General features: G+C 46.8%; 1 protein-coding gene across 1 annotated transcript in view; it reads right to left on the bottom strand.

Annotated features, from left to right (window-relative positions):
- The window catches only part of LOC147661177 (palladin-like), a 347,061-nt gene that overhangs the window by 297,524 nt on the left and 21,693 nt on the right, over window positions 1-27,844 (bottom strand). The gene's annotated exons all lie outside the window — the stretch shown is intronic.

Genomic DNA, 27,844 nt, shown 5'->3' with positions numbered 1-27,844 from the left:
ATGAGTCCACTTAGCGCCATCTTTGCAAGCTGGAATTAGAGAAGATGGGGGACTTCAACCCTGCTGGAGACTTCTTCTTTCTACAGGACCTACAGGACCTCGCAAAGCCATATGTAGCTCATTTCCCGTGAACCTGTGACATTTCATGCACTAGACTGTGTGCTCACTCCCCACTCACCTAGGAGGCTTATCTCATGCTTGTACTCTATAATGCAAGAAAAGCCTCAGTGCCCAAGCCCACAGCCTTATCAAAGTGGCAGGCAGGCTTGAAGGATGTCCTGATGCAGGACAAGTGGAGATATTGCCATTTCCAAATCAGCATTTCCAAATGACATGTCAATGCCATTTTATTTGCCACTGCACCGGCTCACGCCGTGTACAGCGAAGGGTGGGCACGGGGCTGAAACCTGCAAATTCAGGATGACAACACTGTTCTATAGTGCGCATGTTGGATTGGCCGGCCATCTTGCGCCAGCCAGCCCGACATGCGCCCTGCAGACCCAGCAATCCCAAGGCTGTGAACAGCCTTGGGATTGCTGGTACAGTCCCCCAGCCTCAAAATGAGTACTGGGTGACCCTGCTCCCACCAATTCTGGAGCTGCTTTCATGCTGAAAACAGCATTAGAGCACCTCCAGGATTAGTTGAAATTGTGTTACACAAGCAAGAAGGAAGTCCTTCCTGTTCCTGGTCATGGACAGCAAAGAGAAGTAAAGAGAAGTGGCGCATTAGTCGTGCTCCATGCTCTAATGGTGAGTCATGAGCCTTCACGCCTCACCATTTCTTATTTAAGGTAGCGCCCACTGCTGAGTGTTAATTTTCTGTATTATTGTATCGTGCTTCCTCGCATATACAAAACACTTAATTAACACCTTGGGTGCTAAGGGTTTTCCCCGACGGTGCTGGATTCCCACATTTACCATTGTTTGTGACAAGGTCAACTCGTCATAAGCACAGGGCAGGTAAAGCCCATGACGAGTTGACCTTGTCACTAGCATCGAAGGGGTTAACAAGCATTTGCAATGCAATGGTTTCGCCTTTGGAAAAGTTTGAGCTATTGGCATTGTAAATGACAAAATTTGTATTTATGTGTTGGTTTTGAAAACAGATAAATAAATGGCATTGTCATTTACATGTATTATACAAGTGTAATTTTTCATTTCATTTCATTTCATTTCACATTGCCATTAGCTTAATCTCTCACAAATGTGAGACCTATTGTACCCTACGGACGAGCTCAGCAGACAGCAATTACTACCACACACACACACACACACACACACACACACACACACACACACACACACACACACAGCCACACAAACACACCCAGAGCCTGCCACACACACACACCCAGAGCCAGCCGCACACACACACACACACCCACCCAGAGCCAGCCACACACACACACCCAGAGCCACACACACACACACACACACACCCGGAGCCACACATACACACACACCCAGAGCCACACGCACACACACACACCCAGAGCCACACACACACACACACCCAGAGCCACACACACACACACACCCAGAGCCACACACACACCCCCACCCAGAGCCACACACACACACACACCCACACACACACCCAGAACCATTGGTGTATTTTCTGCACCACCTACCATGACCTTATGGGAAAGTTAAATACACCAATGGGGTGAAAGCAATTTTGACCGTACCATTTTAGAACCAGAGAACGCGCACAGTGGCACTGAACAACAGTGTCACAAAATGGACACAGTGATTAGATCAGCGCCCATAGGAGCACGATAAAGGTGAAAAATCTGGGGTGACCGCACAGAAAAGGCAGACTCAACAGCAGATTTCCTACCATTGCCTGGCGGCCTGTTTACACTTATTGTACCCGAGTAGAAAAAGCATCATAGCAATTGATTCACAGTGTTTTAGAAGAGTTTCCCCACACTGACGAACCCCTGCACATCCAGGGATATCAGATTATGTTGTGAAATCCTGCACAGGCCAGTCACACCCCCCACTGCCTTCCAACCACATGGAAGTATATCCCCATGAGGGAACGAACCGGAAATAAAAAACACGAAGGTAAAAAAGCTTAAAGGCAGAGGGATTGGTGGTGGAGTCTCTCACACACAGTGTGTCTCTACTCCTGAGAACTGTTTCATCATATCAGGAGCACTGAGCAGGTTCAACATTGAAGCAGAGTGGGGACTCCTCTTAAAAAATAAAAGCCAAATCATGCTTAAATAAGCAATTAAAAGCCGCACCATGTTTAAATAAACAAATAAAAGACAAACCATGCTTAAATAAGCAAATAAAAGCCAAACCATGCTTAAATAAGCATAAATCTATTATATGCGTGTTTTACTCAATTATTAGATGCTCAACACAGACAGGTTTGCTCCTGGGTGACCTGCAGGTAGCACAGGCCGCTCACATCTAATTATGCAGCAATGGATGGTACACAAAGGGGAAAATCCACCATCATATGGGGACCTATGTTATGCCACTTTTTTTTAACCTGCAAAACATTTTCCTTGCGTGGAAATCCCTTCACGTGGACCCTCTGAAAACACGGGTGGGTTCTGGCACTTACCTACATTCATTAAAGAATTTACAACTACATGAAGTGGCAGCAATGAGTGTGACAAAGTCTTCGAGAGTTTGTAAACACACACACACACACCCAGCTATGGCTTTGTGAGGGTCCGCCACATTCTCAGAGGAGCAGCACACCCCTTGTAGTGCTCTTGAAAAGGATTTCTAGTTTATGTTTCTTAGTGCTCGCTTTCGGATAGCCACCTCCTGTTTATGCCACTTAAAGGCCTGCTGAAACTACATGTCTAACTCCTGGAGTTGCAGATAGGCATGCACACACTTCCTCGGCGTCTACCACAAAAACTTGTGCATTAGTGGTAGGAAAGAGGGTGAAGAAAGCCCATGCCAGGATGCACTCTTGAAACTACGCCTGCGTAAACCACATTTGGATGTCCGCTGCTCAGACTACATCTCAGCATACAAATAATGTGATGCGACGACCTCCCTTATGAGACACCTATGGTGCTAATTTGAGCACCCATTGCGGTAAAAAGCAGGGGTCACAGTGTATCTGAAAGAGATTCTCAGGCTAGGAGAAAAGTTTGTGGTGAGCACAGCTGACACTCTCCAGGCTGTTGCCACAAAGGAAGGACTAAGCTGTGACCCTATCCAGAAGCCGGAGCTCGGATAGGTCTGCGATGGTCTGTGTAAGTCGTTGTTTTCTAGCTCTCTGTCTTAAACTGAAACCTTGGAACTAATTGCAGTTTGCAGGTAGCGCACTTCTCTGCTGAATCAAGGAAGGTTCGCAGCTCGCCTACAGCTCTAATCTCCAAAAGCGAGAGTAACCTGGCGGCCATTTTAGAACAGTATTTGTTCAATGATATGTACAGCAAATGGCCAAAGAACACGGATATACAATTAGCCATATTTTTTGAATGAGACATAGCCCATTTTCTGTCATGCACGTCAGAGTCTAGAAATCTATACTCTGATGTTTCCTCGGCATCCAACTGAATGCCACTGCCAGGTACGAGAAGGTCCCCCGAAGCAGGCCACTAGTGACTAACAAGCGCAGCCACGAAAGTGAAAGCGACAGCGCTGTGTTAATTATTAGTTACATGATCCACAACAACAAAGGAGGAATGCAGCTGCCACGCTGCGCACCCCTGCTTGCTCCCGAGACCCAAGCGCCATGGGAGGGAATATTTCAACAAAAGGTGGGACAAACACACGCCTTCGGCCATTTGCGTGCTTTCTTTTATGAAAGACACACGCAGTGGCAAATGAAATATGTGGGAGTTAACTAAATCACACGGACAAGCTTAGGGGAAGTTTGGAGGGCTCACAAGAAGCCTCCCATAGAGCAGCGCATGCGCGCTGCGCTAGGCTAGACCTAAAAAGACGATAAAGATAACCCAGGTAATTATATACCAATTAGCCTGATAGATAATACCCAACAAATATTAAGTAGACTACTTTTTGTTAAAATTCAAACATGGATGGAGCGACATCAAAGAGATGTAACACCTCCAGGCAGATTCCGGTCATATGCGAGCACTATTGATTATGTGTTTCACTTTATTTTAATTATTTACAAGACCATTAATTTAAATAAAGGCCATTAATTTAAATAAAGGCCATTAATTTAAATAAAGGCCACATATATGTAGTTTTATAGACCTAGGAGAAGCCTCTTAAACCATGGGTGGCTCTCAGAGATATGGGGATGCCAGCTAATTTGCTTGATCTAGTAAATAGTCTGTATTGTAATAATTTGGAACAAGTGATATAGGGCACGGAGGGGAAACTGATGGACTGTATTAGTGTTGCGAGAGGGGTACACCAGCGATGCATACTCACGCCAGCTCTACTCACACTTAACATTAATGGCGCATTTAATAAGCTATAGGATTGCAAAGGTGAACCCCGCACCCCCAAATTGGCCGACCACAGAATTCCTGCCTTACTGCTATTGATTTAAAAAACTCCCATGGGGCTGCAGAACTTAATTAATAGATTCTCTATCACCTGTGAACAGTATGACTTGGAAATCAATGTTTCCAAAATGGGTTTCCATCCACACAGGTCTTTCCGCATGAAGATGAAGCTGGGGTCCTCTTACCTAAAACAAGTTAGGGAGTATACCTATTTGGGAGTCCAGATCACAAACATATTGTCACGGGCTCTTCAAATAATAATAAGTCAAATGTCACTGCAACATACGGAGTCAGCGATTGCCTAGAAACTAAATGAATCTAATTTCCGATTGATATCACCTGCTTTATAGATTTATTGTGCAAAGAGGACTTGACGCAGAACTCTATTGCGCAGAGATATGGAGCACGGATGGAATTGAAGTCTTGGTGAAAACTGAGAATAGGTTTATTCGATCAATTCTCAAGGTGCCACAAAGTATCATTTTAACACCTATGCGCCTAGACTTGGGTTAAAGGAATATAGCGGATGAAGCTAAACTTGAGCCATTTTGAGAAGACGCTAAAATAGCAAGTTTCTGGCACTTTAAAAACAAGCATTTTTAATTTAAAAAATGTTAGATAAGCATGGATCCCTATCTTGGTTTAATTATATAAACTCTTTGATGTACAAGGTGGATATGCACATGCCTGGGAAAACTCATAACACTTAAACAAGGGAAAGCTGGGCCGATAAAAGCAAAATAAAGAGCAATTAGGAGGCACCCTGATGGAAAGATTTCTTAAATTTAATCAGGATTTGGAATTTGAAATGTGTATGAATCACACAGAACTATTTCAAAGAAGATCCTTATTTCTGAAATTCAGATATAGGATTTTACTAGTAAATACATTTTGAAGTAGATGGGGGGGATGTGCTATTTCACATATTGTCCTTCATGCAAGCTGTGTTCTGAATCTGAAGAGCATTTTTTTTTGTTCCATTTGACACCATCTAAGGAAGACTTGGTGAATTCCTGTTTGTCACCTGTTGGGAGTAAGATATTATCTAGATACCACTCGCATTTTAAGAACTGATAATATGGAGCGGATTATTTTTGCGGTAGCAGGATATTTACTCTATGCATGGGGCAAATTACGCAGACTAACTGAAGTATTGTAAGATTTTAGAAATATGGATGAAATAAGTATTTTTAAATGTATTCTTTTAAAGTGGCATGGGATGATGAATTGTATGTTACGGACTGATGTACAGTATTTTATATATTGTAAAAGTTTTTTAGGCTTTTTCCCTCTGAAATAAACTCCACTACTACTTTTTACATGATATTTGTGCCCAATGATACTTTTGTAATGATATTAAGGTTGTGCACCTTAGTAGGTGTGGGGAGAACTTTTAGGCATATGGGTAAGGTACTAGCCTACATGTTACATGTTAGAGGTGCCTTTGCACATACGCACAGCAACAGTGACCTTACTCAAAGTATGTCATGACTGGATGTCATGAAGCATTAGCTGATATTTTGCTTATATTTTAGATTTAAGCAGTTTTCCCCTTCTTCCATCTCTAAACCCAATCCTCACACTGCTCCGACAGACACACCACAAATCCTGAAACTTCCCAAGCTAACTGCTTGCTCCCTCTCACCAGTATGCCTGTTAAGTCTCCTTAGCTCACATTAGTTTCTCTGTATTTGTATCTTTTCACATTTGCGTCTCATGAGCCTTTCAAACAGGTGTCAATATTAACTTATAGGATTGCTCTTTTACTCCTCTATGTACCTAAGTTCTCTCATCTCTAAGTCGCTTTGTCTTTCTCACTGGTTTCTATGGTACATCTGTACCGCTGAATTATTTCCTTCACCTCAGTAACTTTCGTGTGACTTAGCTCCCTTTTATCTTTGCTTCTATGAGTACTCTCTCCCTTTGTTTGGTGTGTCTCTCAGTCTCTTACTCCCTCCTCTGTATTTATGTGATCTCATTCAGTCTCCATACTGCATATGTGGTATCTCGTTTTCTCTTCTTCTGAGCCTCTGGTTTTGTTTTGAACTATTAGTTTATGGGCCATTTTTCTCTCTTATCCGTGCTTCAGAAGTAGATTCAGAAGGTGTATCTATTACTTTTAGACTTCATTAACCTAGCACCCTTTGATCTCCCCCTTTCAAATTGTAAATTAGGGGGCTGAAAGAAGGGTGCCTTGCATACTATTTCTTATAGTCACACTGACCTGGACCAAAAGGTAAGGGATTAGAAGGTGAACACTCCGGAAGAGAGGTCAGGCAGAACCACCCAGTTCTACCATCTAGCTCAAAAGGTAGCATTGGTTGCTGCAGGAGTATCTTCAGGGATAAAAAGCCATTACATCCTCATTCCAAGACTCCACTTTTTCCAATAATAAAGGTGAGAGACCAAAGGTGGGCTTGAAAAGGAGGAGACTTTAAGCATTGGTAACCCATCCCAGTGTCTTTCCTTCTAGCCCCAACCATTATATTCCTAATAAGTGTCTGTAGCGAGTGTGGATTGGTGATAAACCAGACGTAACAGACTCCTTAACTCTCGCAGTCTCCTTCTCTAACCCAAACAGAAATCTGCCGTTTGGCTGATAGATTCTGGAAGAAAATTGATGGTAGAAAGCCAAATATGACATAACAGGCATATTTGAGAAGTGCATATTCACCCTCAATGGAATTTCTTGGCACTATTAACCATTAATATTGCGGCTTTGATTTTATGGCCTCTGAGACCTTTTGTTCTGGAAAGCACCTTCTTCATCTTTGTTTCTATAAGACAAGGCTAGGCAGACATTATCCATTCCTGTTTGTCATCTCGATAAACTCCAGGGGTGGCAGGTGCACATCAGTGAATCGACAAAAAGTACTGGTTAAAAGTAGCTAAATGTTGTTGCAAAAAGACAGAACCTGAATTGAAAAAAATATTAGGTACTTCTTCACTCATCTCCACTATCCGCACAGTACTTATGCCTCATTTAAGATTTAGGGATAGGTTTGGGTTTTGGGGTACAGGGTATATTTATAGGGTTAAGATGGGTTAGTGTTTAAGGATGTTGGGGGAGTACGGGTGGGTTATGATTATGGGGTGCAGGGGTATTTAAAGGGAGCAGGGTGGGATTAGCACACAATATGAGACGTGGCATGAAGGGCAGAACGTACCACACGCCCCCAGCATTTGTCTCGTCCCCAGCACACGCCCACAGCACAACGCAGACACGCCCACAAGTGACTACTTTGCTGGCACGGTTCTTTTACCTTTTAAATGTATATTGTGGGCTTCTGCATTGCCTATGTCCTTCTGCTGCAACTGCCCTTTCCAAAGCTGTATTGGGTGTTGTCATTGGTGCTGTGGTTCCTTAGATTACCCGCCTCAAAGGTTTGGACTCTCTCTTTATTATATTAGTATGGATAGTAGGAATGGTTGTATAATAGAACTAGCAGCCCGTCCCGACGTTGTCCGGGGATGGCCGATGTTCAGTGTTGCCTTTACTTTTTGTTTGCGTAGTAATGTGTGTTTAATTCATCCGCAGATTTTCATTGAGCCACACCTAATTTTGTTTTGCTGTCCTTGTTTTTTTTTTTTTTTTTTTTTTTTTTTGAAAAACCTTTATTGAAAAAGACATGAAGGTACAATAGCAGTCATACAGCCACTGTGGGTCGGCTGGCAACAGTTCCAAATCAATGAAGGATGAAAAGTACACAGCCCTTCAGCCGACAACCCATAGGGCCCGGCGGCAAGTAAGAAATCATGTCAAACCATACGTACATGTACAGGAGAAGTAAGGTTTTGGTTTTATCTTTTTTGAGAAAACAACCCCCTAACAAACAAACATAAGAAAACTACTGCAAGGGCTCAACATAAAAAGGGGACAATCCTGGCGAATCCTTCTGGAGAGGGGTACAGTGTCTGTAATGATATATAGCCACCAAAATAAATGTCCGGAATGGAAAAGAGAGGGAACAGGTAGTAGGCAACAATACGTAAACAAAACCTGGACAAGAGGGAATGTCATGTTAAGGGGACTGTAAACGCTCCGGTGGCGACTCAAAGGGAGGGGTGCAGATCTCACCGCGGTATTGATTCCACTGACCCCATATTTTACCCCACTTCTTGGGTCTGCCCCTGGCAATATATACTGTTTTTCACGGAACATGCACCAATCCATGTTCCTAGACCAGGCCGAAAGACTCAGTGGCTTTGCCGACCCCCACAATTGCGCAATGTCACGTTTAGCAATCATGTTGCCCAGGGTGGCCCACTGCGTTTGGGCCACATTATAGTCGTTGGGTTCCCATACATTTAACAGACATCTCTGGGCCTCAGGCAGAAGCGAGACACCCGTCACCTCAGACATAACACCATGCACACGAGTCCAGAATGATGCTACCGCAGGACATTCCCATATGATATGGAGGAATGTACCCACCATACCACAGCCACGTTTACACAAAGCATCCAAAACAAACCCCATCCGCAACAATCGAGGACCCGTCATGTACACTCGGTGTAAGATTTTTAGTTGCACCAATCTCAGACGAGCCGAGATCGCCACCTCTTTTGGAGAGGATATCGCCACCTGCCAGTCCTCATCGTCAAGCTCCACTCCATCGCCGGTCCAAGACGTGCGAAGCTGTAAAAGAAGGTCCGCCCTATGGTTTATTAATTTCTTATATATTAGCGAAATCGTACTGTCCGGGATATGCCCATCCAGTATTCTATCCTCTAGGGGCGAGGAGTCCGGGACAGACGTCCCAGGCACCATTGCAGAAGAAAGGGCGTGTCGAACTTGCAGATAACGAAAGTGTTCGCGAGGGCCGAGTTGAAATTCCTGTCGCAGCTCCTCAAAAGATTTAATCTCGTCCTTCCGCAAGAGATCACCAACCACACTGATTCCAATAAGATCCCATTTGTCGAACCCCTTAGTCGTCCACAATTTGCCCAACTTCTCAGACGCATAGAGTGGAGTCGCCCGAGTAAGGGCATCCGACCAACCCGTGGCAGCGGTGGCATTGTACCAAACCCGTACAGCGACCTTTGTAGGCCCGGTTAGGTCCACGTCAGACGTTTCGAATAAAGTGCCCTATTGTAGTCTCCGCCCGGAAGCAACCATTTATCCATCGCAAAGGCCGGATTAGCAGCCGGACCGTACATCGTATGGTTAACTGGGCTCAGTTGGGAGGCCCAGTAATACCGTCGGATATCCGGTAGCGCAATTCCACCATCGTACCAGGTAGAGTAAGCTTGGCCAAGGCAATCCGAGGACGACCGGCCCACACCAATTTCCGTTGCAAGCTTTCTATCTCATGAAAGTAATTGGAGGGCACTAGGTCTAAAGTGTTCTGGAGAGCATACAAAAATCTGGGGAGAGACATCATCTTGAATAAGGCTGCTCTACCCACCAGGGACAGAGGCAGCCTGCTCTACGCCTTCAGGTCTGCTCTTAACCGAGCGAGCGGGGGGAGCAAATTGAGTCGGTATCTAGTAGTCGGGTCCCGCGAGATGTGGATGCCTAAATACTTGAATCCGGTGGACGAGATCTGTATCGGACAATTACGTGGTACAAGTGGGACCTCATCCGTAAGCGAGTACACACAGGACTTGGCCCAATTTATGACTAGTCCCGAGTTCCTACCAAAGGAGCTAAGGACGTAAAATAGTACTCCCAAGGATTTCCGAGGGGATGTAAGGTAAAGAAGAATATCATCCGCATAAAGCGAGATGCGATCTTCAAATCCGGGGGCCCTCCAGATGCCCTTAAGGGATGGCTCCCATATCAACCAAGCCGCCAAAGGCTCCAGAGCCAGCACAAAAAGCAACGGGGAAAGGGTACATCCCTGCCGCGTACCGCGACCAAGAGCGAAGGGAGCCGATACTCTACCGTTAACGACGACCTGGGCCAAGGGCTCCTCATACAACAAACGGACCCAGCCAATGAATACCGGCCCAAAGCCAAACTTAGCCAAAGCCGCCCATAAGTAGGGCCATTCCACAGTGTCAAACGCCATGGTGGCATCTAACGAGACCAAAATGTCCGGCTCACGCAATGTGTCCGCCCTCGCCAGCACGCCATGAAGGCGACGTAGATTCAGCGCGGTATTACGGGCAGGAATAAGACCGGATTGGTCCAGGTGCACCAAATCACCTATCACGGTTATCAACCGGTTGGCCAACACTTTCGCCAAAACCTTAGGTTCGACATTTAGGAAAGAGATAGGTCTATACGAAGTACAGAACTCACGTGGTTTACCTTCCTTAGGAATCACCACAATGGAAGCAAGTCGTTGATCACGTGGAAGCTGGCCTCTCTCTCTAGATTCCAAGAACATTGAGCGGAGATACAACGCCATTTTGTCCGGGCACAACTTGTACAGCTCGATGGGCAGGCCGTTAGGTCCCGTAGCTTTACCCGAGCGAATGGAGCGGATAGCAAGCGCTACTTCATCAGTGGAAAAATCCGCCTCCATTAGCTCTCTATCAGAATCAGACAGACAAGGCAAGGCGATATCCCGAAGTAAAAGACGGGAGTCCTCCTCTGGCCGGTCCGAGACCGGAGCATACACCGTTCGAAAGTAGGAGGCAAACTCCTCCACTATCTCCAGTGGATCCGTAACACATACCCCATCCACTCGCTCTATCACAGGCACCACACGACTCAATCTCTCTCGCTTGTCCAACCACGCTATCAACTTCCCGGCTTTATCGCCCACATCATACAGACGGCCCATCTGCTCCCGACTCATAGCTTTCGCTGCATTTGTGACCAAGGCCTTATAATCAGATTGTTTTAACTGCAGAACATGCAGCTTCTCTCGCGTGACTCCAGTTTCAAGGTCTCTCTCTAGAGTTCCCACCTCTGCCTCCGGCCGCTCAACCTCCTCATTGTGTCGCTTCTTGGAGCTAGCGATAAGCGATAGCGCCTGGCCCCGTATCACAGATTTAAAAGCTTCCCAGAGGGACACCGAGGATGACACAGATCCCACATTCTCAGCAAAGTAAAGGTCTATGGCTTTAACCAACCCCGCTCTAGTCTCCGGAGCCCGGAGATGCCAGGGATTAACTGTGGCGATCCGGCCCCCGGCATTCAGATGGAGATCAATATGAACCCACAGAGGGGATTGGTCCAAAATGCCTCTAGGCAAATGTCGGGCCTCTCGCACCGTCGTGGCCTAGGCAGCGGGCACAAGAAGATAGTCAAGCCTAGCCAAGCTCCCATGTACCCCAGAGTGAAAGGTATATTGGGCCTGTCCCGGGTGAAGCATCCGCCAACAATCTACCATACCAAACGTATCCAGGAACCCACTGAGACAGGATTGGGATGGTGTGAGAACCCTGGGAGGATGTCGATCCAGCGAACCATCCATCACCGAGTTAAAGTCTCCTCCCATCACTAGAAGCCCCTCTGGAAGCCCCAGCAACAATTTGCCCAAGTCAACAAATGTAGGAGCCTGCAGGCCAGGGGGAACATAGACCGAGAGGACAATTACAGTTCTTCCCTCCCACCTCCCGACAATTGCGGCATATCGACCCCTGTCATCCAATATCATGTCGTCAATCTCCAAGGGAAGGGAACTACGAAGCATAATACCAGCTCCTCTGGGGCCCGAAGTAAACCCTGAATGTGCCACCAACCTGTAACCCCTCCGATTCATAGCATGGAACGTATTCCCAACCAGGTGGGTTTCTTGCAGGAGTACGATGTCGGGAGAATGACGTTTCACATACTGGAGTACAATCCCCCGCTTTATCTTGTCCCCCAAGCCATTGACATTCCAGCTCAAGACCCGTAGCCCCCTACCCCCCATCCCGGAAGCGTGCAATCAGGTCCACCGAACCCCACGAAGTAAACACAGAATATGCAGCAATACATAGCCCCAAATGCAGTATGAACAAAGAAAGAAAAACCCAGTCCCCCTCCCCCAAAGCCCCAGAACAACAACCCCCCACCCTGCACCCCTGCGATGAACCAAGTAACCACCCCATTCAGCAGTGTGCCTGTCGCCCTACCCCAAAAACTAAACTACAGATGGAAAGGAAAAACACCCCCGGAGGAGGAGACATCCCGAACACCCCGCCGCCCCGGGGTCCAAATTTTAAAAGTCATCGACCCAGACAAGGAGAACAAACCATCGTAGCACAGTACAATGGAGGCATACACCAGTGCCTCTACTCCTCCTGGTCCCGTCGGCCACCTTCCGCACCACCAGTGTGATCCGCATTGTCTCTAGGCATAGATAAAGTGTCCAACCAGTCACTGGCCACCTCAGGCATATCGAAGAAGAGCACCCGCTCATTGTGTTCAATGCGCAGTCGAGCGGGGAAAAGCATGGCATATTTCATGCCCAAATCTCGCAGTCTTCGTTTCACCCCGGAGAACGCCAGTCTCGGTTTCTGCACCATGGGAGTAAAGTCAGGGTAAAAGTTGCCGGAGGCATTCTCAAACCTGGTGGGGCCGTTGGTCCTCAAAGCCTGCAAAATGGCGTCTCTGTCTCTGTAATTGAAGATCCGCGCAATGATGGGCCGCGGGGCCGTCCCCTTAGTGCGTCTGCCACCCAGGATCCTATGGGCGCGTTCCACAGCAAATAGCTTGCTCAAGCCTTTGGGGGCAAGTTGGTTTACGATGAGGTCTTCAAAAAAAGGTCAGTCGAATGATACGCCGATGTCTCAGGAACTCCGACTATGCGTACGTTGTTGCGCCTAGCACGACCTTCAAAATCCTCGAGCCGGCGGGCAAACTGGTCGCTAGAGGATCGAAGGGTACGAACCTCAGTCTGGAGCTCGGATACATCTGTGGTGAGACTGGCAGTCTTAATGTCCCACGACTTCTCCCTCTCGTTGGTTTTAGCCAGATCTGCCCTGATCAGGCCCACGTCCACCGCCACTGTGTCGATTTTGGCTGCCAAGGTCTCATATTGTTGGCCCATCGACGATTGTATGCTGGCGATGGCACCCATGACGTCTCGAAGAGTCGGTTCGTCCGACTCCGGGGGGCCACTACCCATGCCTTCCGAGGTTTTACCAGTCCCACTCGGCGAGCCCTTGTTACGTGCAAATCTGTCCATGATGGAGGCTTTGCTCCCGCCATCACGAGTTGTAGTCTTGAGAGACCGTTTGTCACCCTCAGACTTAGCCGCCATGGTGAATTGCCCGCCCCGCAGGGGCTTACGAGATCTGGTGTAAATGGCTCCCTCGAAGGAAAAATCCACAAAGTATTGAAACACAGGGCGTCAATAGCGATCAATCAGGGAGAGGCAGTCGCCAACAGGCTCGAAAACAGCTATCTCCAATCCCCGCGGCAAAGGAGAAACGAAAACGAAAGTAGGCCCCAGGCAGCCGTCTCATGCCACAGGCCGTTGTTGTTCAACTACTTTCGGGGTGCTCCTAATGCCCAAGGTCCGGGACTAGCCACGATGTAGGCCTCTGGGCTCCAGGAAGGAGCAAGTCTGCATCCGGCGTCCAAATCAAATTCTGAAAAGGGTCATCCAGATCAGGAGAGTCGCGGCTAGAAGAACCCGTGGTCTAAAACAGGATTAATGCCAGGATAGTCGGTGGAGGCAGCGAGTGACCATCTTGGATGCGCGCTAAGCTCCTCCCCCTTTGCTGTCCTTGTTGAGAGTGTTCCCCCTGTGTGCGAATGTTGTTGTTTCCCAAATGTTGTAATTTGCACCGCAAGTGCAGCAAGTGTTACAGTGGTCGCTCAGATGTTTTGGCCTGAAATTGCTTGTTTGTGAAAGGGGTTTTCCTTGTTTACGTTTTCGATCCCTTTACTAATGTCTTTTTTTTTGTTTTTATCGGCACAAGTACTGGCAGTGTTCCACTGATAACGCAGAGTGTTTAAATTCGGAAGTGTTTGTGTAAGTTTTAAATTTTGTCCGCAGCATACCTAATTATTCGGAGCCTTGTGAGTAAAGTCTTGTTCATTTTCCAACGATTGGATTTCTTGTCTAAGAAATGGGCGCCTATTTGTTTACATTCCTCCCCCTGTGACAACGTTGTCGTTTGTCAAATGGTTAAACATTTGTTATATTTTTGTATCGCAACTCGTGTGTGTGTTAATCATTGTGTGTCATGATTGGTGGGCTGTGCGAAGCAACGCAAATGATAGGTGGCCCTTTTTGTAAGCCTGCCCCCTGTGGCACTGTATTATTATGGAAGGCGCGCCCCTTTTTGGATGTCATCCCACAAAGGCGTTAATGTTTGAAGGGTAACGCCGACTAATGCGTGAATGTCGAGCCGAGTGATAGGCGGCCCTTTGCACATGCGCGGGATGCACAGTTAAGTGTGTGCCTTGCACAGTGAAATCATTGAAATCGCATTTGCGCTATGCACATTGAAGTGTGTGGTGAAGTGTGTGCCTTGCACAGTGAAATCAGTGAAATCGTTTGGCATATGTTTATTGTTTGTACTTTGGGCCATGCCCCTGTAAACGCCCACATCTTTTGTTTGGCACGCCCCTCTAAACGCCCACATCTTTTCTTTGACACGCCCACGCTAACGCCCACAAGGGACTACTTTCCCACTTTTGGCGGTTTTGCTTTTTTAATGTATATGGTGTCCACATCTATAGCCTATGTCCTTCTGCTACATCTCCCCTTTCAAATGGTGTATTGGGTGTAGTGATTTGTGCAGTACTTTTTGAGTTTACCTGGCTCAAAGGTTTGTGTTCTCTCTTTATAATAGTAGTATAAATGAAGAGGATTTTAGAGTTCTAGAATGAGACGAATAAAACCTGGACTGGATCTGCTACACACAAACATTGTGCAGCCAAACACAATTTCAAAAACGAACACCTAAACATATCCATACTAATATAATAAAGAGAGAGTCCAAACCTTTGAGGCGGGTAATCTTTATATTATTGCACGGTAAAATAAAGTAGGGAAACTCGAATTCACACACAACTGAACAAGCACTCTTAAGTGCATCAGCAGTGCACTGTGAATCGGAGCGTTTCACAGGCCTGTCACAGATAAGAAATGCTATCAAAACGAAATCCTACAAAACAATATACTACTGGATGGCAGGAATTCATACCCGGACAACGTCGGGACAGGCTGCTAGTATATTATACAGACGTTATGGACACACTCGTAAACCACAGCCACTTGTAGACTAGTAGAGTATTACTGACACAGTCAGGCACACAAACAGCTAGGCATTCCTTGCACATGCAGAAAAACATGCACTCCAAACACACATAATAGGAACGTATTTACAAAGACTGTCAGAAATGAGGAATGTGGGTAGATAAAAAAATACTGGACTCGATTATTTTTAGCCACCTCCTTGAGAGAAAGTGACATTTCCCAAAAATAAATCAGTATACATATAAAATCCAAAGAGTATTCGGAGCTCACACACTGCTAGTGCTGAAGGACAGCAAACACATATTATCTCGTTTCCACCACAAAGGCTGTTGCCTCAAGCAGCAAGCTAGCAGTTACAAGCTGAAGTTCAGAGACCGCAGCTGTCCCCCTGGCAAACCCCTAAATGACCTTCATGGATGCAAGGAAATGCTCAGAGAGATCCCTGTCAGTGACATTTTCTCAGCTTTGGGTTACATCATCCCCTAAGGCTGCAGTATTCCATGGAGCACTACGATGGTGCTTTTCCAAAATACCAACCCCCTGGGGAAACACATAAACAAACCAGTAGATCCTCCATTGAGCAGGGAGTAAAAACAAGGGCACTGGTTGTTTTGGGTCACAAAGGTTCAAAGCTGAGACCTGTAGTACAACCTGATGAATGCAAACTGCAGGACCTTGGCACGCTGAGTAACATTAGTGTTACGTAAGGCAAATTGGCATACTGTGCAGCACTCTAGATCGAGACATTCTAGAAGAGCCCTTTTACACAATGATACCACTGAGAACCTTTTGGCATTTTACACATACTTTTCTAGACTGCCCTCGTCTTCTGCCCTCCATAGATTCCATCTACTTAAAAAATAGGATTTAAAAGCTTATTTTACTTGATTGGTCTGGATCAGCCTCTTTGAAATGTTGCTGCTTTGCTAAATATATATTTTTAACTTAGGCTTGGCAATTTAAGTATCTGCCTTGACTAATCCATTCAAACGGTTACTGATAAGGTACTTACCAGAGTCAGTGCTTTAGATGTTGCACAACCGACGTATGGCCGAACATTAGATAATAATTTTATTGACACTCTGATTATGATTGAAGCCCCCGTTTCCTATGTTGGACAAACCGCCATGGTATTACCATTATTATTCATAACCAAAATCTTTTGATGCTTCATTTTGAAGGCAAACATTAGATTCAGTTCTCTATAGTAGCCACCATGTATTCACTGGTTCAATTACTTCTTGAAACAGTCAGATTGTTTATCATGGCCCCTTTGGGAGCTTGAGCTCATCATGCGATTTAAAAAGACTAATTCTGCAGGAAAATATAATTTAACACATATTATTTCCAAAAGGAGTTGGCTCGAGGATAATAAAGACCATCACTTCTTGAGAATTGGGTCCTTAACTCTGGCCAATTATAATTGGCCCGGTGTTTCTTCACCTGGATTTTTTGGGTGCAGGAACACCGAACCTGAATTTACTAGCTACAAAATACATTAAACAATCTTGCTTTATTTAGGCTCGAGCTGCAAGCGCAGTCCGGTCCCCGGCCAACATCCTACCATTTCTTATGGCAAGGGAGCATGAAATGCCCCTTCCTACTAGACCACATCCTACTCTGCCCACTGCCACCCTCCTGCCCCGTACCACTCTACCGGAGAGTCATCCACATGGAAAAGAGAATTCCATGCATAATTTAATCAGGTTGGATCTCCATCCCCGAGGGAATAGAATACCTCATGAGAGGTAGATTTATATGTAGATATATTGTCGAAATTATTCATTCCAGACAACCAGTATTTACACAACTAAATCCGCCCAGCTCAAAATCAGGGCCACGAGTATTCTTTTCTTATCTGCTCAAAACTTTATTCACTTACAATATGAAGTATTGTAACTACAAAACAACCTTCCTAAAATTGTGTTCCAAGGTTTGAGTCCTTTCTGCTGCAGAGGTTCATTGCATAAGAAGCGTGAAATTAACAAGTCAGAAAACGGTGTAAACCAGACGAAAACAAAACATATACAGAAACCTAGGCTTTTAACCCCTTGCATGCTGATGACGGAGCGGTTCCGTCATCAGCTACGGGTGAGCTGTGCTGATGACGGAACCGTTCCGTCATGACTCCGCCCGCGCAAGGCGGAGTCAGCATGGGCGGGGAATTCCCGCCGCACGCAAGGGGTTAAACAGTTTCCAAAGCTTCCAATGCACCAGGAAATTGCAGATTGCAAACTAACAAAGCAAAAGGGATTGCCCAACAGGCAACCTCTTTACCAGATATGCTAGTTTCCAGTTATTGCAATAGGGCAATGTGCACACAATTGTATAGGACAATCAATAGGATCGCTCTGGTGAATCTCCCTCCTGATCTAGTTTTCCCCCTGCTAGGATCGCTGAAGCAGTCCTATGTGTGATCAACACACTACTATATATGAGCAGGATATATGTGCAACATAACGGATAACTCCTGCATGTATTCTCCTCCATGTAGGCATGTCGTGGAAGTCAACTGTGGAGATGCTGGTACTTATTATACCCTCCACAGATTGTGATCAGGCATATTACACATTGGTGGAGAAATAACCAACTTAAGACCACTTGTCAGTCCCTGGACTATTATTCGGATTGGTTCAGTTTCTCATTTCTAATACAGTAATAAACATTTCCTGTATGAGGGATTGCAGTAACAGTGATTCACCATCTTACAAATGCAATATGCCCACAATATCAGCTACATAAAAATGGAGAAGTGTGGCTCACTGGTTAGAAGCGGCAGACCCTGAAGCAGAGGTCAGGCCTGGGACCCTGGTTCAATTACCCGACGCAGCAGGGTCTTGGGCTCAGTGTCCGCGGACTCGATAATTCTCGCCTCGGTGCCTACTCTAATCATGGGTCCCACTCTGCTACTCTGGGCAATAGCTTGCTTAATCTCCACAACGGCCCCAACAGCGCTGGGATGCCTGGCTTCACCTTGGGGTGCCCAGGAGTGGGTACTTCACAGGGAAAGCCAGGATGGGTTCCACAGCGGTATGCGTAAAAGCGCTTTTAGACCCCCCTGGGGGTGATATGTGCACTATACAAATTATTATTATTATTATTAAAAAAGAGCAAAAGTAAAGCAACTATAAGTAGAAATCTGAAGTAGCAACATGAGGTTGGTGCCTCAGATTGTGGCACCACAAGTAGGACTCCACTTGCCCTGGCTGTGTCCTCTTCTGTACCACATACAGATTGGTTTTATATTATTCTACAAACTGTAGATACCGTAGAACTGTAAATTGATGCCGCTTGTTTAGATGCAAGTTGATTATTCACTAGCTGTCAGCGACAGAAAACAAGTCTATTTTAGCTGCAATGAGACCATTGGTCACCAATATGTCACAGCAACATAAAGAATTGAAATGTGAAGCCCAAAATCTCCATGATAGAGTGAGGATGCAGAAGGACGCTTCTGCCAGAAAAATAGTAGCATTGTAAATCTTCAGGAGATGATGGAGGACCTGAAAGCGGAATTAGTTCTCGAAGACTGTATTATGTCTACTTGTATTCCGGGTACTCACTCAAAATTATTTTCAATAGCGAAAGAGCATCAAATGCAGGCATGTCCTTCTGCTCTGGGGGCAACCCAGAGACTGTTGAACTATCTGTGGTTCAGCGTTGCACTGTCGTGGTAAAGTTGACATCTTACGAGCAGCAAAGCAAGATGGCCCATGGTAAATGGAAGGACTGAAAGTGTACATTTTCCCTCATTAAACACCTTGGTGCAACGAAAATGCAACAGCTTCCTCGAGGTTAATAGACACTGCAGAAATGTTATATTATATACCGATTGATATACCCAGTGTCTAAGTGGATAACACGACACATTTGAAGAAGCATGCTCCTGGCTGGAGAGCAGAGATAAATCACCTCCTTAAGCAAATCAGTAAGAGGCCAGCGAGATGGAATGAGCATTGTGGGCCTCAACATCCACTGAGAGGTACAACAAATGAGCAAAAGGCTAGTAGGAGGGTCAGTCTAGGTGAAGACATTTCTAAGCAGAGAGATCCAAATCATCATGTACCTATAGTGAACCATAACCACTGGAGGAGGGGTCAGATATATTCTCAACATATGACAGACTGATCCACTAACAGGGCTCCTCGATTACCTCAATGACAGCAGAAGATATTGTTTGACACACAATGCTTGCTTTGGTGATCTGTAACCTTGCATGACGCTTATTCTGCTTGACTGGTGCCCAATATTAATGCTGGACTTGGATTGGATATTGTATTACAGCAGGTCAACTCCCCACCTCCATTTCACTCTTTCTTATATCAGACACTCTAACCGAAATACGTAATTTGTTGCTATTTGCTTCTAAAATAGTTGTTGTAGTGACCAAAGTATGTTCTACCAATGACCGGGGACAGGGTGTTTGTAATGAACATGACCTACACTTTCTCATGCAAATAAAAGGAAGAAATTGCACTTTATTTTAACTGATAATATATATCCTTATGTAGCTTACAGTTTGATCACCCAGTCAACACTTTAGAGATTAACACAATACTGATTTTGCTCCGCAACCCTCACAGTCGCCTTGTTGCTGTACCACTATGGATATTATAATCCTTTCAATAGACTCTAGTTGTTCGGGGGATGGGATCACCAATTAAGAGATAGAGAATCTACACTTTTAGATAATGTAAGAAGGTTCAACTAGTGTCGCGTTCTAATCTAGGACCCTGATCGATACTGTGGCCCTATGCCCCTATACGGCTATAATCCCTTTGTACCCCTATATTGGCATAACCAATCAAATGCAATATTCAGAAACTCGTCTCTGGCCTCACACGTTCAGAGCCACATTTCAGAATCACTTCCTCTGCAGCTTCCTTTGCAGCTCATTAGTGCAAATGACACAGCAGAAGCCACTATCTAAGATTCCTAGATTAACACTCCGAGTTCTTCAACAAGATAAAACTCAGCAACCTGGGAAAGCACCGCTTGCTATGTTTTGATTAGTAATAGAACTCTAATGAGCTCTTAGAGACGATCACTTCCTAGTGACATCTTTATTGACGTCTTATGTCCAAAAACGTACGTCAAACAAGGCACCTTTCAGGTATAAATATTACCAACGTTGCCTTAAGCAAATGCTAGCTGCCTCATAGACATCGCTGCCGTTATCGCTGCTGATGCTATCGCTGCGAATGAGCGAAAGATGGTGTGGTGAACAGAGGAGCTGAACAGCCGTCCCTTGCAGAGCCCAGCAGATGCAACCAGCCCACGGACGCTGCCCCTCCTCCTCCTCTTTGACGCACTGAGAAAGACGCTGTCTTTTCTCCTGCCGAGAAAATCCAGCTCCGGCGTTTCCAGCCTACTCTTGCGAGTGACTGGGATATCGAGTCCTGAAGGAGATACAAGCCCTCCAACATTCTATTCCAGAGGTATGGTGTTGACTAAACCCTTAGAGAGAATTCTTGAAGCAAACCTTGGCAAAACCAACTTAACTAAAGCTACTTACATACTCTGATTCCAAGTATTAGGCTTAGGTCAGGTACACTGGGGTAGGCGTAGCTAGAAGCACCAGTTGAGTACGTTAGTCAAATGTATATATGAATGTATATATGTTTTATTCATTTTTAAACCATTGTATGGCTAAGAAACCATATCAATGCTTTTACAGTATTATTTCGCAATACTCATTATACTCATTTTACTGTACGCACTTTTTATAATAACAAGTCTTGCAATTGTGGCAATTCATTTCTCTTGTATGAGAAGAAAGACTGTTCAATAAATAATACCTTTATATTGAAAACGCCTGTCTCTCTACTCTCTACATATTGTGAAAGTAATCTGCACAACAACTGACTGAGTAAAATAACTGTCTATTGTTTCACACAACTCTAGAGATTGACTCTTATCTGAGGAGCAAAGTTGTCATGTTGCACGGTTGTTGGAAAACTGAATCCCTTCTTGGCTGTGCCAGGGAAGCTGATCACTTCCTATTCAGTCAAGAAAGTTTCCAGTGACCTCTGAGCTAGTTGGTAACAAACCCAATTAAGTTTAGCATAGTCAGTAGAGGCCTGGAAGATCCGCACTTCTACGTCGATACTACTGTTTATGTTATTCCAATGCGCAGGGCCTATTGGGAAAATAGGACCTACACTACACTAGCTTGCCTATAAGAGATGCATTTTACAGCAACTGGACTAGATAAACTGAAGAAACCAGCATTTACAATGCAATGGTCTCTTCCTTGTTAAAGTTAGAGCTATTGGCATTGCTCATGACATTATTTTAGTTTTTAAAACAGAAATAAATGGCATTGTCCTTTCCAATGCCAATAGCTTAATCTCTCGCAAATGCGAGACCTATTGCATTTGCACCCACACACACACACACACACAGCCACACACAGAGCCACACGCACCCACACACAGAGCCACACGCACCCACACACAGAGCCACACCCACACACAGAGCCACACGCACCCACACACAGAGCCACACGCACCCACACACTGAGCCACACGCACCCACACACACAGAGCACGTGCCCTTCCATTCATGTGCACCATAATATTTGGTTAGAATTTGAATTTCGCATAATCTGGGTATAAACTCGCATTTTGGTGCGGTAGCTACGCCCCCTTTTCCTGTGCCAAACTGCTGTTGTCCCCACAAACATATTCACGACCCATGGACGCAAAGAGCCCTGAGCTAAGGAATGGGGTCCTCTGTGCAATGTGTGACAAACTGGCGGTCACCCAACTGTCTACACCGGACTCTTCTGGGCAGGCAAAGGCGCCGTCACAGCAGAGCTATCTCTCACTTCTCTTAGCCCAGCAAGCTAGCGCCTCGACGCCCTATCACCAAGGTGTTCATGCGTGATACCACAACACAACGATCATACGTCTCTTTTCCAACACAGCACAGCCTCTGCGAGACATCCACCAAGATCCTCTTCGGCGCCTCGTAAGAGGTAAGAGGCGCTATACGATGTAACCGTAATACACAATAGTATCAAATATAATCTCTGTGCCTTCCTTCTCCCACAGGTCCGCCGACCAGTGCAACTCAATGATGCCTTGTGGTTAAGAGCTTCAGTGTCTCAGATAAATTTAGGAAGCGCTATACAAGTACTACAATATCTAAACTAGTCAACAACATACACTGCCTCACTCCCCAGGCTTAACTCGTGGCGCCTTGTAGTTGGAACGCTACATAGTCACATCATGGCAACAGGATCCCCCCACCCCACAACATACTCATGCATCAAGGTAAAACACTGCAATGAAGGAGGACACTCCAACCCAAGAGCAACGCCACGAAGGCACTGGTGGCACCCCTGCAGGTGTCGAAAGCAAACAAAAGGCTAGAGTAGGAAACAGTGTTTACGAGAAAAGGGTGACTTGTGCATGGTACAACCGAGTACCACATCCAGGGAAGTGGGAGGGTCATGGCGCTCACTGTCCTCCTTCCCACCAAGCATACCCACTCAGTCATGCCAAGGCCAAGCATGGCCATATACAAGAACAAGCATGGCGATAAATAAGAATCCACCAAACAGCGGGACTGTGCCACCAAGTGGCATAAACACCTAATAGCACTCTGGAATATACATCCGCAAGCAATGGTTGATCGCACATGAAACCACAAAATAAAGAACATACCGAACCATTCTAGCCTAACCTGCCGAAAAGGTTAGGGCAATACCCATCAGAACGTGGTGGTATACCTTGACGTAAATGCCTGCCGATCTGCTTACATCCCTGTTCTTCGTTACACTGAGGGCACGGTCGGGCAGCCGGCTTCGCTGAAGGCGGCCTGCAATAATACGTCTGACTACCTTACTTGGCAGTACGGAGCAACCGTGCCATCTAAAAGCCCCACGGCGTAAGCTTAGAACTGAGTGCTGCAGGTTCGGAGGGCAGGGCAGCCTCCACCGAGCATTCGCGGTGCATGACCAGCAACCAGCGACCGGGAAGAGACTAATTACACGGTCCGTACATTTAATCGGTTTAACAAAATGCTGCGTTTTCCAGCACTCATTATACCACCCGTGGTACCAGAGGAACTTGAAACGATCGCACACCGTCTTAGAAATGGCCAGAAACCGCCGTTCCTGACACATGTGAGCCACACTACCAAGCTTCACTTGCATCGAGCGGGCCCTGCTTTGGGCTGAAACAGGCAGGGCCTGCCTGCTCAAAGAATGAAAACACTGCACTGCCAAAAAGTATACCGCATTGTAATCCTATATACCCTGAACTACTGGTCTGAGCTTGCTGCAGACTGGGTTCCACGCTTACAGATCCTTCAGATATCGTGTGCAAGCCACACCTTGTTTAACATAAAAATTGCATAGGCTTCTATTACACGTCACGTGGTAATTATGGCGTGGTAATGGCGCACCTGGAATATGGCTACAGGCGTTTAACAATATACGAGTTAGTGATAGTAACGGGGGGTTGTAAATTATTCCTCTATAGGCTCTTATGGAATGGAACATAACCTGCAGGCATAGTTGCACTCATTTCTAGACATGAATTTATAATAGCAGGCCTCTTTCCGGGGACAGATTCCACGAGATGGTTTGGATCTGGAAACCGTTGCGGTGAAGCCACAAGCTTGAATACTGTTGTGCTATTGTGCTATTATAGGGAACGCATTTTCTGACCCAAATCAGTACCAATGCCAAATAAGGACATTGTGTGCTAGACATCCTCTTCAGGATGCCCTCTGTGCCAATACCTGCTATCCGGCCCTGGCCAGACTACAGCTTCCTCGCCTTAAAATCTCTATGCAATCCCAGCACGCACTTCTCTCGTCGGAAGATGCGTCTATGCCTATAAAGTTGCCAATGTTGTGAAAATAAGTATCAGCAGCGGGGGCACACCTCTTAGGCGCTTTGATAAGGGGTGGTCTGCGGCTTGCACTCACAATCGCATGCCTCAATAATTTGCTGTCTTTCCATCAGCAGCGCCTGGCGGAACAGCCATTGATAAGTATTGGACGCCCTCCCCGAAATGGCCGAGCTGAATAATGGGAAACTGCAATTGCTTAGGCGGCGGCAAGAGAAACTGGTGAGGGAGGAATTTAATTCCAGCTGTTAACTCCGGCGACAAGCTCAGCTGCTAACAGCGTGAGAGAAGAGTTAATGCGATACTTGATGCATTTCGGAATACAAAACAGGGTGCTGCTTCGCGGAGCCCCATTGTTCTGGTGGATGGAACCAGGCCTTGAGCGCACCTTCAGGGCCCCCTCCCGCCACAAACTCTTTTGTAACATACCCGATTGGGCCACGGACAGCCACAGAGGCTAACCTGCTAACTCAATCACTCCCCCGCTCATAGACAGTGCACATCCGCTATGCGTGAATCATTTCCAGGCCATTATTAACTTGCATGCCGAAGGAGGACATTTCATTTTGAACAGTTAAAGAATGCAGAGACCCATATGCATGCCAACATTTCTAATCACCATGGGTCGACGCTCCTGTAAAAGCCCCCCCCCCCGGCAAAAAGCATGCGGCTCCAATTGTCCCGAGCCACCCCGCCAACTGAGGACAACACGCGGCAAGGCAGCGGGTCCTGCTCAGAAACCCCATTATTTCTACCGAGGCTGCAGAGCACCAGGGGGTGCACATAGACATGGCCGGCAGTCCCAAAATACAAAAATGGGGGCGGGCCCGGAGGCCTAATGAATTCACCCGGCAACCCGCGAGGCCCAAAACTTTCCACGGACCCATGGCAACACACTTTTCCCATGACGGCCACCAGCCATCGACCCCTTGGGCCCCGCTGGAAAGCACTCCCCCATCCGCTAGCGAACACCCGGTTGATAACCCGACAGAGTGAACGGAGGAGGGGGCACCCTCACGCTGCGACCATGAGCCAGCCAGAAGGCCCATGCTGCTTTCTCCACCGCACGACACAAAAGGCTCACGGACCTCCCCTGCCCCAACTCTTGCTCAGCACGACCAGTGCACAGACTCCCACCCAGAGCCACCGACAGAGAGGGGGAGAGACATATGGCTACAGTGCCCAGACACACACTCACCGGAACAGACCCGACGCCAGACCAAGATACGACGGCGTCACCAGGACGAGTCAAGCGGCGAAGGGCAGCAAGGGAAAAAATGTGTGTCCCCGCTGGCGAGGCCACCAGGACGCGTCCGGTGTGGCAAAGAGGCAGAGAAAATGGCGAGGGGGACCTATGTACCCCTCGCCCTGCCTGCCGCACCGGACGTGACCTCACAGTCTCCTCCCACGCTCCCTTTGGGACTCCTCCTGCCCGGGGGAGGAGTGGGAGCCAGAGGGAGGTGGGGGGGAAGCCCACTATGACTACGGGCCACCCTCCTGAGTGGCCACCGGGCGGCCTCGGGTAGCCGCAGAGCTTCTTCAAATGACAAAGCGCAGCAGCTAAAGTGATAGAGCCAAGGAGCCGTGCGTGCGTATGCGGCTGTAGCCACATAATGACAGCCTTCGTAATATTACACGGTATGCCGATACAGATATATATCCCACACCGCTGAGAATCGATGATCCCAATCAATGATGTATTGTGGTTACTCTAGGAATAAATATACGCATCCCGACTCTAAACAATCACTCTGAGGCTGGGATCTGGGGTGTGAAACATTTTGTAACGATCCAGCCCCCTCCGGATACAATAAAAATAAAGTTATTGCTTGCCTCGAACGACCGTAGAAAACATAGGAGGCAGCAGACAGAGTAACATCACATGCACGCCACTGCTCATTCGGAACTTTCAACACTTTGGCTCAGCAGTGCAATGTCTTCAAGGTATGTGCAGCGTGCTACACTGTGGGTCTGAAATGTAAATGTGGCGCCGCGCTGCCTTCTAGTACTATGCATGTATGTATACAATATTTATATATATACATATATATATATATATGCACCCACACACACACATGTCCACACACACAGCCTTTTTCCTTTTGGGAATCTGTACATGAGTTCCATCAACTCACTGTTTGAAGTGCTATTCAAGGTGCTAGGAAATAGCAACATCTGGCTTCACAGGAGATGTATAAATCCAAACAATTAATCTGTATGTGTGTGTGCATACGTGACTGTGTATGGCGCTCGGCATATACATATTTGTTTGTGTGTGTGTTGGGCTCACACCTTAAATATAGGAAGCATCTGATCCAATAGGCTACATGACATATTTGTATATAATACATACATGTATACACGGTTCAACCCATAAATACATGACGCATTTTACCATTAGGCCAGACTACGTTCCCAAAGACAGTTTGTTGTGCTGCACGCCCGCTGCTGTGGTCACTGTGCGAGTTGCACTTTACTTGTTTTGAATACTGCAGGGACAACTCTGCCTTTCATCATTCCTGAATTAGACAACTTGAGTGCTGTTTAGCTGGGTGGTGGGGGCGAAACGTGGCTCATAAGCTGAGTTGTACATGTTGTAGTCGACTGTCTACTGATGCATGTGTTGCTTAAGACAGGGTGCTGCAGGCAATAGCAGGTAGTAGTGAGCAGTTTATTACAATATTCTGACCTGACAAAAAGGGTTTCACGTGTGCCCCCGGACAGCAGAGGCGGACGCTGGTGGAAAAGGGTGGGGAGTGGGGGGTGGAGAGTTGGAGGGGTGGCTGTACATGCACCCCTGGCTGATGGGGGGTTGGGGGTGTACAGGGCGGTCTTCACCCGCACCCCTGTATGGCAGAGACTGAAGCTGGTGGAAGGGAGAGGGAGAGTTAGACGGGTGGCTGTACATGCACTCCAGGCTGATGGGAGGGTACAGGGTGGTCTTTGCCTGCCCCCCTGGACGACGCTGGTTGGGGGAGGTCTTGAGGGGGGTCTTTATATGCACCACTGGTGGAGGGGGCTAGAGATGTCTTTACCTGCACCCCTGGACGGCAGAGGCTGCCGCTGGCGGACGGGTGGCTAGAGGTTGCTGTGTTATAGGGTGTCCTTATCTGCTCCCCCGGATGGCTGGGGCTGCCACTGACGGGGGACATGCAGGGATGTCACTCTGTCCTAGTTCGGGTGCATCCCCCCTACCCCACCCCCACCCCGCGCTGTTTTCAAGTTTAGCGCCTGGCGGGCTCGCTTCAAAGCGCGCTCTGCATATGCTGAGCAGGGGAGCTGGTAACTCGAGCCCAGAAACCTGCTCTACAAAAAATACAAAACCGTGAAACATTGTGCAGTGTGTCAATAGGAGGGCGGGCCAGGGAGGGGCGAGGGGGTATCTGCCTGTGATCTGAGCCAAAGTATTTGAAATGTATCAGGGAAAATA

Source organism: Lissotriton vulgaris, unplaced genomic scaffold, assembly GCF_964263255.1.
Source record: "Lissotriton vulgaris unplaced genomic scaffold, aLisVul1.2 SCAFFOLD_1053, whole genome shotgun sequence".
NCBI classification, from domain to species: Eukaryota; Metazoa; Chordata; class Amphibia; order Caudata; family Salamandridae; genus Lissotriton; species Lissotriton vulgaris.
This window is presented reverse-complemented; position numbering and strand designations above follow the sequence as displayed.